The sequence below is a fragment of the Danio aesculapii genome, chromosome 20 (assembly GCF_903798145.1).
Source record: "Danio aesculapii chromosome 20, fDanAes4.1, whole genome shotgun sequence".
In the NCBI taxonomy this organism is placed as follows: Eukaryota; Metazoa; Chordata; class Actinopteri; order Cypriniformes; family Danionidae; genus Danio; species Danio aesculapii.
In genome coordinates, this window is record NC_079454.1 from 2,234,366 (window position 1) to 2,246,232 (window position 11,867).

Sequence of the window (11,867 nt, forward strand, 5' to 3'; positions counted from 1 at the left end):
ACACCAACATGTGGAGAACATGCAAACTCCACACTGAAATGTCAACTGACTCAGCCGGGACTCAAACCAGAGACCTTATTGCTGTGAGGTGACAGCCTGAGCTATGACTGATTTGTTCATGTCTCGAGGCACTGAACAGGTTTTGAGTTTTTGGATGTGATGGAGCTGTGGGCACTGGACAGAATGGCTGTGATGCTCACCATGTTTGGTCTTAATCCCCAGAGCTCTGGTTTTTATGAGCTATGCCTGCTCCACAAGCCTCTGATTTATGTCTGCGCTCAGTGCTAAAGTAAATTCAACCTTTAACACAGAAGAGCTCGTCCTCCATCGGTGTGATTTAGGACTCAGACAGACAGCGGCTCAAAGGTAAACGAAACCCTCCAGCTCTCTGGACTCTTCATTTTCCATTGCGTCTGAGTCTGGAAGACGTCTGTATATGAGCTGACAGGAATATGTGCTACAGCTCCAGCACTTTTATTCTTCATTGGCTGAGGTGTCGTTCATGTCCGTCATCCTGCTGATATTAAAACGTTTAGATATTTAGGGGTGTTGGAGGACAATTCAACCTCCTGCAATTGATTGCGGGAAGCTGACTCCCTGTCAATTCTGACTTATTATAGAAAATCTAAAAGCTGCTGTGTGACAAGGTGTAAAACCCAGTACTAACATTATTTGAGGGTAGCATGGTGGCTCCGTGGTTAGCCGGCTGGACCAGTTGGCATTTCTGTGTGGAGTTTGCATGTTTTCCCCGTGTTGGCGTGGGTTTCCTCCGGGTGCTCTGGTTTCCCCCACAAGTCCAAAGACATGTGCTATAGGGGAATTGATTAACTAAACTGGCCGTAGTGCATGAGTGTGTGTGTTAATGAGTGTGTAAGGGTGTTTACCAGTACTGGATTGCAGCTGGAAGGACATCCACTGCGTTAAACATGCTGGAATAGTTGGCAGTTCATTCTGCTGTGGCAACCCATGGTAAATCTCTGACTGGTTCCAGCTGATAGAAAGGCAACAGTAACTCAAATAAGCACTCGTTACAACCGAGGTCTGCAGAAGAGCATCTCTGAACACACAACACGTCCAACCTTGAGGCGGATGGGCTACAGCAGCAGAAGACCACACCGGGTGTCAGCTAAGAACAGGAAACTGAGGCTACAATTAACACAGGCTCACCAAAACTGGACAACAGAAGATTGGAGAAATGTTGCCTGGTCTGATGAGTCTCCATTTCTGCTGCCACATTCGGATCGTCGGGTCAGAATTTGACATCAACAACATGAAAGCATGGATCCATCCTGCCTTGTATCAGCGGTTCAGGCTGGTGGTGGTGGTGTAATGGTGTGGGGGAGATTTTCTTGGCACACTTTGGGCCCATTAGCACCAATTGAGCATCGTGTCAACACCACAGCCTACCTGAGTATTGTTGCTGACCATGTCCATCCCTTTATGAGCACAGTGTCTCCATCTTCTGATGGCTACTTCCAGCAGGATAACGCACCATGTCATAAAGCGTGAATCATCTCAGACTGGTTTCTTGAACATGACAATGAGTTCACTGTACTCAAAGGGCCTCCACAGTCACTAGAGCTCAATCCAATAGAGCACCTTTGGGATGTGGTGGAACGGGAGATTGGCATCATGGATGTGCAGCTGATAAATCTGCAGCAACTGTGTGATGCTATCATGTCAACATGAAGCAAAAACTCTGAGTAATATTTACAGTATCTTGTTGAATCTATGCCAAGAAAGATTAAGGCAGTTTAAGGGGTCCATCCTAGTACTAGTAAGGTGTACCTAATAAGGTACAGGTACAGAAGTTACAGAAGGTACAGAAGCTCTCTAATATTACACGCTGCGGCCTGCTTTTGTGTCCTTAAATGCTTCTTCACGGTTCAACTTGTCTCATAGCAAATTTTAGACATTGTTTTGTTGGTCACACTATAGTTTAGGTTACAATTCACGATATTAACAAACCATTAACTTGCACTGCTAGCTTAACAAACTACTAAATAGCTGTTTAATAGTAGTAAGTAAGTTAGAAGTTGGGTTTAGGTATTGGGTTGGGTTAGGGACGTAGAATAAGACCATACTTTATCCCCCGGTTTCACAAACAAGGTTTAAGGCTAGTCAAGATTAATTAACATGTTTGAGCTGTCTCAACTCAAATTAACTTGCAGTGAGAGGTCTTAAAAGACATCGGTATCATTTTTTTTCTCCAGGTGCACACCAGTAATATATTTTTCTAAGGCCATTTTTAGAAATTTGGCTTAAATAGCCTGGCTTAATCTAAACCCCGTTTGTGAAACTGGGCCTATAAGTGCTAATAAACGATTAATATCTTAATAAGAGGCAGGTAATAAGTCAGTAGTGAATAGCGTGAATTGTGACTTAAGTAGTGTTATCATTTAGTTTTTTCTTTTAGAAAATAGCTTCCTGCAATACAATGGACCGGGTTGTGGGTTGTTTTCCCTCTGGTGGGCGTGGCTCTTAGATTATGACACTCGTGTTCTGTCTCTATAAATGAGATTCGCACTAGAGTCTGCCTCCATGCCTTTGTGTCTGACTGAACTGAAGAACACACACCCATCTATTCCGCTCATGTTCCAATTTCCAGTCTTTCCCAGTATCCATGGCAACACGGATCATCAAGGAGCTGTGTGTGTGTGTGTGTGTGTAGGTGAGCTCGTTGAGAGTTAATCTCCTCCATTCATGCTTCCTTTAGCTAGCAAACACATACACTGCGAAACAATGTGTTTTATTACTTGGAGTTTTGTCTTGCTTCTGGTCTAAATGGCTAAAAATTAGGAAAACCAAGAAGCCTCTTCTAGACAAGCATAAAATATTGTCTTGTTTCAGAAATATGTTAATATTATGTGATTGTTTTCTTTAAAATAAGCAAAATAATCTGCCAATGCATGGGGTAAGCGAACTAATATCTCAAAATGAAAACAAGAATATTTCTCTTACCTCATTGGCAGATTTTTTAGCTAATTTCAATTCATTTTGACTCATTATTACCGAAAACAAGACCATATTTATTGCTTGTCTTGAAAATGCTTCGTGATTTAAGAATTTTTTTTACTTATTTAGACAAGAAACAAGACAAAACCACGTAAGAAAGGCATCATTTGTGTGTCCTCTTTCTAGTCCTGCCAGCGGTGACTTCCACATCTCCTTCTGTGCACTATGTCCTCCTGAGTTCCCTGTTAACACAGCGTTGCGCACCTAATGTTTTGACCCAGTTTTGCTTGAATAACTTAGCTTATCGGGACCCCAGGGAACAGCTGGTGATGTAGTGCAAGTGTTCAGACTGGAACAAAAACAAACTGTTCTGCGCACAGACAGGCCAGTGGGTCAGGATTTGACACGGACAAAGACCAAAAAATGCAACGCACTGCAAATAATAACAATTGCCATCATTATGTTTTATGCGCATTTTGGGATATCGTATGAAAAACGCTTAATGGAAGATATGCATACATACAAATGTGCATAAAAATGTATGCGCATAATGGAGTAGCATATTCAAAACTTGGATCTCAAAACTTAGGGCTTCTGGTAGTACCCAGAATAGCAAAGTCGAGTAAAGGAGGTCGAGCCTTCTCATTTATAGCTCCTAAACTCTGGAATAGCCTTCCTGATAACGTCCGAGGCTCAGACACACTCTCCCAATCTCAAAACTAGATTAAAGACCTATCTGTTCAGTAAAGCATACACTCAGTGCACCACTTAGCGGGTTTCCACACAGGATTCTGCATCTTGTTTATATACACTATGAACAGCAGCTACGCTAATTATTCTCTTTATTCTCCATTTCCACCTGGGGATACTCTTCCTGAGGCCCTCAGACTATGCAGAGTCACTGATTCGATCCAATGACGAGATGATCCCAAGGTTTCCATATCCTGGACCAGGCCGTATCCTGAGCAGCTACTGTGGTGGTCATGGAGGAGTGGAGAACATGAGACTAGCATATTGTTGAATAAGGAAAAGTGCACTATGCTGGACACGTTTACAGAATAAATTCATTAAAAGAGTTGTGGGATTTAGTTTTATCAGATGATGATCAGACGTAAGTGTGTGTGATGGGACTTTGCATTAATGGAGTTTCCAGCACATTGTAGAACATCTGAAATGTTGTTTGGCTGATTTCTAAAACTCCTCAGGTGTCAGCTCGTCATCACAGTGCTTCAGTATTATTATTATTCTATTATTATTCCCTCCAGAACTTCTTGAGCATCTGTCTGCGCTCCCAAAGAGCGTCTCACACCTCCAAAAGCACCGCATTGGGTTCATTTCGTTTCATTATTGTCTTTTTGAGGTGCAACTCATTTATTAAAGAAAAAAAAAACACCACAGTGGCTTCTCCAAACACACTAAACTACATCTCTCTGACTGATATCTACTCCAGTTTATCTGGAAGTGTGGGTTTTGTTCTCTTTTGTTTCTCATTAAATGGAAATGTTGCTTTATTAGCAAATGTTTTATGCCATATTAGAGTTTTGTGCTAATTTGCATCTTAGAAACTGATATTTACTCATTCAACATGACAACACAAGTAAAGATGTTCTGAATGATTCAATTAGCAACACTTTTTTAATGCAGTTGTACTAAATGTGCATTAGAGCCTATGTTGAAATAGCTCTCAGTGGGAAAGGCTGGATGAGTTTTCATCAGAGGTTTACAACGAGGAAACTAAGTAATGAACACATCACCATTTTGCTCAGAAAGTGTAGACTAAGGTTGTCTTGGGTGATAATTTGGTTTAGTCGATTGGCTATGATTTATGTTTTTGGACGGTGGGAGGAACCCAGGGAACCCGGGGGAAACCCACGCAAACAGGGAGAACATGTAAACTCGGTACAGAAATGCCAACCGGCCCGAGAGGAGGTTGGACCAGCAGGTGTTCTTGCTGTGAGGCAACAGTGCTAGCCACTGGGCCACCGTGTCGCCCTATTGGAAAAAGGGTGGGAAGTAGGGGCGGAAGGGGGTGAAGCTTCAAGACGAAGATAACTGGAGTAAAAACTCTGGTTATTTATAATGCCTCTGTAGTCATCTAATAGAGCAGATTTTGGAGCTAATGAGGTGCCAGCCGTGTTGATCATAAGCATGTGACCCTCTCAAAATTAGTTTATAAATAAACCGCACTTCACATTCATGCACTCAAAGTCTGGAGGATATTTTTTGCTGAATCAAAATTTCTTTTTTTCAACTATAACCCTGCTGGAGCTGATCTGCAAGTTTTGAATGTTACCATATTTGTACCATGGTATTATTATTATTTTGCCCTTCGTTTGAACTACAAAATTTCTAATTACATGTGCAATATTATTACCATTATTATTATCATTACATGCAGTGACAGACGAGTCTCCACATTGAGTCCATGGGCCAGCCTGAGCAATCGCCGGTGATCTACAGCTGCAGCTTCTCCACCATGGACGTCCGGCATTCTCAGCCGCCGGTGCCCAGACTGCAACTTTGCACAAGAGGATTGGCGAAAGGGGAAATGGTCGTGCTCAACTGAGCCTGGTTTCTCTTGAGGTTATTTTCCTTCACTTTCATGAAGTGGTAAAGTTTGATCCTCCACTGTCGCCACTGGCTTGCTTGGTTTTAGACTTGTAGAGCTGCGCATCGATGGATTTGCTCTTCAGTGTTTGGACTTTCAGCAGTGAAAATTAAACCACACTGAACTGAACTGAACTGAACTGAACTGAACTGAACTCAGAAAACTGGACTGGCACTGTTTCAATTTACTATAATCTTCTATGTGAAGCTGCTTTGACACAATCTACATTGTGAAAGCACTAGAGAAATAAAGATGAGCTGAATTGAATCATTATTATTATAAATAATAATAACAATAATAATAGTAAGATGATGGAGATTATAGAAGGAATAAAAAATTAAGTGTCATATATGAGGAAAAGGTTAAATATATTTTACTTATAGATCATTTTAGTACGTTTTAACACCTGATGCTCTTTCATAAACACCTCCTAAATGACCTTAACACCAAGCATGTATTATTAGTTTTTAAATGGGTTTATTATACCCCTTAAATCAGTGGTTTTGAATAGGCCTCGTTGTGTGTGTGTGTGCATGTGTGCGTGTGTGTTTCAGCTATTCAGGTCTTGTTTTCGTAATTTGATGTCTCATCTGGGTCAAAACCTGAATGATAATAAGGGTTAAAGTGATTTTAATTCACTTCTTTTTCTTTTGAAAAGCAGTGCCATTATGTTCAACCTATTTTCTGCAGTTCTTCATCACAGTCCATTACTTTCTCCACATCCATCTCACTGAGAAGCACCCAAACGTTTTCACTGTCTGGCTGTCGTTCAGAGAGAACTGTCTATTCTCACTTTTTACCTTTTTCTTCGATGTTCAGACTTCTGCTTTTCGTGATAATTTTCTGAAATCCAGTAAAAGTTTGCAGATTTGTGGTGATATTTCCACTTTTCAAGCCAGTTTTTTTTCTAATTCTTAAATTTCATTACAGAATGAACAAGTTACACACATATGTATGAACTCACTGTTTTACTGAATACAGTGCATCCGGAAAGTGTTCATAGCGCTTCACTTTTCCCACAAGTTTTTATGTTACAGCCTAATTCCAGAATGGATGAAATTGGATTAAATCACATGTGCATCTGATTTTTCAGCTTTTTTATTTTTAATAAATTTGCAACAATTTCAACAAACCTTTTAACACTTTGCCATTATGGGGTGTTGTGTGTAAAATGTTGAGGAAATAAATCAATTTGATCCATTTTGGAATTAGGCTGTAACATAACAAAATGTGGAAAAACTGAAGCGATATGAATATTTTCTGTATGCACTAACATATGAATAACAATATATACAACCCCCCAAAAAAGCTGGGTCAGTATGGAAAATGCAAATAAAAAAAGAAAGTAGGGATTTCTAAATGTACTTTGACTTGTTTTTAATTGCATATGTAGCAGGTGCAAAACAGAAAGGTAAAAAAATATTCGCTATTTTGTGATTCCACTTGTCATGACCATATTTGGCGTTTCCTGTCTCCATGTTGATTTTGGGAGTGCGCGCGCTTGGCTTCTCCCCAGTCTGCATGAGATTCAGCAGCGGTAGGTCACACAAGTATGCAGTGACTTAATGAGTGTCATATTTCGTTTAATTAATGAATCTGGATGATGTAACTGTATAATTGTGATCTAAGGCCTGTTTGTGATGTATACACAGAGGCTGGTCGATTATTTCTCATTACTTTTTGTTATATTTGTTATTTTTCTCTCATAGTGCGAGTGAATACATCACTACATGCTGTTAGGCTGCACAAGTCCTCTTATATGTTTCTGTGTGTTATCCAGGTACATGTTTTGTTGTTATGTTCTAAAATATTGATGTATTGTATATGACTTTTGCTAAAGTCAGCCCAGTCTGCATGAGATTGAGCAGTGTGCAAGTGAATACATCACTACATGCTGTTAGGCTGCACAAGTCCTCTTATATGTTCCTTTGTGTTATCCAGAATAAACGAGGACATGGTATAAAAGCAAGGATTCATATGATGTGTCGGTGATTTCAACACAACGCAGAAAACATTATGCTACACATACAACAAACAATATTTAATGTGCTCATTATTTTTATTGCTTGTTTTTAAAAAAAAAACATTACAACAGTAAAGCGTTTACCACTTTGTAATGTTGCCGTTAATTTTCACAACACTTTACAAGAGGTTTAGGGACTGAAGAATGCAGGTGATGAAGTGTTTCAGGTGTAATTTTGTCCCATTCTTCCTGCTAAAAAGTCTTAATGTGGGCAACAGTACGGGGTCTTCGTCATCGCATTTTGCGCTTCAAAATGTGCCATTCATTCTCTGTTGGTGACAGGTCGGGACTGCAGGCAGGCCATTCAAGTACCTGTATCCTCTTCCTCCGCAGGCAGGACTTTGTAATGTGTGCAGAATGGTGCATGGTCTTGTTGAAATATGCATGGGCGTTGCTGGAAAAGAAGGCAGCAGATTGTTCTCCAAAATCTCTGTGTACTTTTTAGCAATAATGGAGAATTACAGAAGTGCAAGTTACCTTTGCCAAGGGCACTGACACAACTCCATACCTTGACAGAGCCTGGCTTATGAACTTGTTGCTGGTAACTGGACTATGACTGTCTGAATGATCCTTTTCTTATTTGGTCTAAAGCAAATGGTGTTCATTTTAACTGAGATCTCGTGTGGATGGCGAGAGGTTTGCTGTGTTTATTGCTGCTTCCGCTGGTTTATGGGTGATCTGTTAAGTGGATATTTGTTAACACGACGGTGAAACGTTTCAGGAGCTGGACTGAAGCCTGCTGATGCGATTGAGTTTCTCACATCACGGCTGTTAAACGCAGCATGAGTGCAGAGCGAGAAGACGTTTCTGCTGTAACACCTCAGCTGAAACACATATTCATGTTTACACTCACTTGTGATCTTATTTACAGCTAAGTCAAGTCCCCTGTATTCCTGTAGTGTTTCATACAATGCTGACTGGGTCAAAGCAACCTTACAAAGAAAAACAGATGAAATGTTAGCAACTGAAGTAGTTTAAAGTATGAGTTCACCCAAAAATGGAAATAATGTTATTAATTATTCACCTTCATGACGATATTCACTTTTCCAAACACTTTCTTTGTGTGTCCCAGTCTACTGTGATTGGTCTAATGACCCAGTTTGTTGTGACTTGTCTGATGACCCAGTCTGTTGTGATTGGTCCAATGACCCAGTCTGTTGTGGTTGGTCTAATGACCCGGTCTGCTGTGATTGGTCTAATGACCTGGTCTGTTGTGATTGGTCAGATCACTCAGTTTGTTGTTATTTGTCCGATGACCCATTTTGTTGGATGTTGTATCTGGTCTGATGACCCAGTCTGCACTGATTGGTCTAATGGCCCAGTCTGTTGTGATTGGTCCAATGACCCGGTCTGTTGTGGTTGGTCTAATGACCTGGTTTGTTGTGATTGGTCCAATGACCCAGTCTGTTGTGATTGGTCCAGTGACCCAGTCTGTTGGGATTGGGCTGATGAACCAATCTGTTGTGATTGGTTCAATGACCCTGTTTGTTTTGATTAATCCAATGACCCAGTCATTTGTTATTTGTTCGATGACCCAGTCTGTTCTGATTGGTCCAATTACCCAGTTTGTTGTGATGGCTCCAATGACCCAGTCTGTGTTGATCGGTCAGATCACCCAATTTGTTGTTTTTTGTCCAATGACCCATTTTGTTGTGATTGGTCCGATGAACCAGTGTGTTGTGATTGGTCTAATGACCCAGACTGTTGTGATTGGTCTGATGACCCAGACTGTTGTGATTGGTTTGATGACCCAGTCTGCTGTGATGGTTCCAATGAACCAGTTTGATGTGATTGCTTCCTTGACCAGTTGGTTGTGATGTGTCCGATGACCCAGTTTGTTGTGACTGGTCTGATGAGTTAGTCTGTTGTGATTGGTCTGATGAGCCTGTTTGTTTTGATTAATCCAATGACCCAGTTAATTGTTACTTGTTCGATGACCCAGTCTGTTCTGATTGGTCTGATTACCCAGTCTGTTGTGATGGCTCCAATGACCCAGTCTCTTATGAGTGGTCAGATGACTCTGTCTGTTGTGATGGGTCTGATGGCCGAACTCTTGTGGCTGGTCCAATGACCCAGTCTGTTGTGATTAGTCTGATGACCCAATCTCTCGTAAGTAGTCAGATGACCCAGTCTCTTGTGATTGGTCCGATGACCCAGTCTGTTGTGATTGGTCCGATGACCCAGTCTCTTGTAAGTAGTCAGATGACCCAGTCTGTTGTGATTGGTCCGATGACCCAGTCTCTTGTAAGTAGTCAGATGACCCAGTCTGTTGTGATTGGTTCGATGACCCAGTCTCTTGTAAGTAGTCAGATGACCCAGTCTGTTGTGATTGGTTCGATGACCCAGTCTCTTGTAAGTAGTCAGATGACCCAGTCTGTTGTGATTGGTTCGATGACCCAGTCTCTTGTAAGTAGTCAGATGACCCAGTCTCTTGTAAGTAGTCAGATGACCCAGTCTGTTGTGATTGGTTTGATGACCCGGTCTCTTGTAAGTAGTCAGATGACCCAGTCTGTTGTGATTGGTCCGATGACCCAGTCTCTTGTAAGTAGTCAGATGACCCAGTCTCTTATGACTGTTGAGTCTGTATTGTTTAGTCTGCTACACCGTGGAAAAGGTACATTTAAAAATCCATAATCAGGCACTTTAACGACCATTGAGATGACATAAGGCTTGTAGTAGATTGTGTGCAGCAGGTTTCATTCTTACAGTTTATGTTATGTTTGTGCAGTGAAAGTCAGGTGTGTATCCTGAATGTTCAATGTGAGATGATGCTGTCTGATTCAGGTGGAGTTGATGAACGGTGCAGTCGTGTGCTGTCCTCAAGGGCTCTCGGATCTCTCTCCGCTCTGTCCCCTCCTCACTGAGTAAATGAATGCATTCAGGAAAACGTCTGTGTGTGTCTCCATGGAGACGAGAAGTCGCATCCGGCAGACTGAACACCGTCTGCATCCACATCTGCATTTTCCATGAAGACTGAGCGGAGAGATCCTCCTGCACACTTCATGTCATATTAACAGTAGGGGTGGGAGGAAAACTACTGTGCTCTTTGTAATCTGCCATTTTTTACATATGTACATCCTGAATAATCCTTTAATGAAATAAGACATTCAGGGTTAGGTTAGGACGTTCTAAACAAAGAGCTGTTTATACTATAATATATACAGTATAATACACTTCCCTATAGTATGGTTTGCTATAAATTGCTATAGTATTTTTTCAGCTTCAGATTGCTGGACAGAGTCATTAAAATTGTACATGGATTGAAAATGTTTACTGAGTTTGCTAATTAGGGCTGGAAATCTTTAGGGATTTCATGAGTCAGTTCGATTCGGATAAACTAAAGCATAGAAACTTTCATTTTGGTTAAAATGTAAAGATATAACTACATAAGTAATGTTCAGAGACTTGAGAAAGCCTCTGAAACTGAAGTAGTTCAATCATTGATTCATTCATTTTCCTTCAGGCTTAGTTCCTTTATATATCAGGGGTTGCCACGGCAGAATGAACCGCCAACTACTCCAGCATATGTTTTACGCAGCGGATAGCTTTCCAGCTGCAACCCAACACTGGGAAACACCCATACACACTCATACACACACCCATTAACACTCATTCACTACAGCCAAATTTACTCAATTCACCTGTTTGGACTGTGGGGGAAACCGGAGCATCCTGGGAAAACCTACTCCAACACGGGGAGAACATGCAAACCGGCCCAGCCGAGACTCAAACCAGCGACCATCTTGTTGTAAGGCGACAGTACAGACCACTGAGCCACCGCGTCGCTCTTTGAAGTAGTTTTAAAGTTCAAACAATTAAAGCAGAAGTTTGAAACAGTTTTTATAGACAGATAAGTACATTTAGGTTAGCATGACTCTAGTATGGATTAGTAGGCTATATAGCAAGATTCTACAATGGATTAGCATGATTTTAGCATGTTAGGATGATTCTAGCATGAATTAGCATGTTGTTAGCATGATTCTAGCATGAATTAACATGTTGTTAGTATAATTTCAACATGAATTAGCATGTTGTTAGCATGATTCTAGCATGAATTAGCATGTTGTTAGTATAATTTCAACATGAATTAACATGTTGTTAGCATGATTCTAGCATGAATTAACATGTTGTTAGTATAATTTCAACATGAATTAGCATGTTAGCATGATTCTAGCATGAATTAGCATGTTGTTAGTATAATTTCAACATGAATTAGTATGTTGTTAGCATGATTCTAGCATGAATTAGCATGTTGTTAGTATAAATTCAACATGAAGTAGC

General features: G+C 40.8%; 1 long non-coding RNA gene across 1 annotated transcript; it reads right to left on the reverse strand.

The window, feature by feature from the left end:
• Nucleotides 1–7,634: 7,634 nt before the first annotated feature.
• On the reverse strand, nucleotides 7,635–11,620 carry LOC130248058 (uncharacterized). The gene is made up of 3 exons (XR_008839594.1): nucleotides 11,228–11,620; nucleotides 8,611–10,674; nucleotides 7,635–8,518 (listed from the first exon to the last, which is right to left on the reverse strand). It is a non-coding gene; the product is annotated as an uncharacterized LOC130248058 (long non-coding RNA).
• Between the last annotated feature and the right edge of the window lie 247 nt (nucleotides 11,621–11,867).